General features: G+C 44.7%; 1 pseudogene; it reads right to left on the bottom strand.

Moving 5' to 3' along the window:
• LOC103581323 overlaps positions 1-546 on the bottom strand; it is a 4,770-nt pseudogene extending 4,224 nt beyond the window's left edge.
• Positions 547-588: the final 42 nt, after the last annotated feature.

The following is a 588-nucleotide window of genomic DNA, read 5'->3' on the forward strand; positions in this document are numbered from 1 at the left end:
GCCACCTCCTTGCTGCTCAGCACCTCGACAATAGCAAGAACAAACTCAAAGCAGGTCCCAGAACCTCGGCTTGTAAGAATCAGGCCGTCCTTTTCCACATGATTCTGAATGGCTGTAATGACTTCAATTTATCTTTTTGATTTTTAGCAAGTGGGTGTGTTGTAAGTTTGCTTTCAAAACCTATTTCTTGAGCCAACACAGCAGTAGGACCTGCACAGATGGCAGCTCTGAGGCCCTTCATGTTTTCTTGTTCCTTCAGTGTCTCTTTCATAGCAGCAGACTCAGATAAATTCTGTGCACCCAGATTACCTCCTAGAGAACCACCACATTATATAGTCCCTGTTTTTTTGCATCTTCAAGACTGGCATCAGGACAAATGACAACATCATGGCTACACTGTACTGGGTCTTTTCCAGCCAGACCTGCAATGGTGACCTTAATCCCAACTCGTCTCATGCTATCTACAGGGATGACTGCCTCCATTTCCTCTGCTCCCTTAGCCAGGAGGACCAGAGCTCTTTTTGAAGCTCCGGTAATATTTTTATGTCATATTTTTTAAAGACCCAAACCTGACTGAAAGGGACCACA

This window comes from Galeopterus variegatus, unplaced genomic scaffold (genome assembly GCF_000696425.1).
Source record: "Galeopterus variegatus unplaced genomic scaffold, G_variegatus-3.0.2 Scaffold12800, whole genome shotgun sequence".
In the NCBI taxonomy this organism is placed as follows: Eukaryota; Metazoa; Chordata; class Mammalia; order Dermoptera; family Cynocephalidae; genus Galeopterus; species Galeopterus variegatus.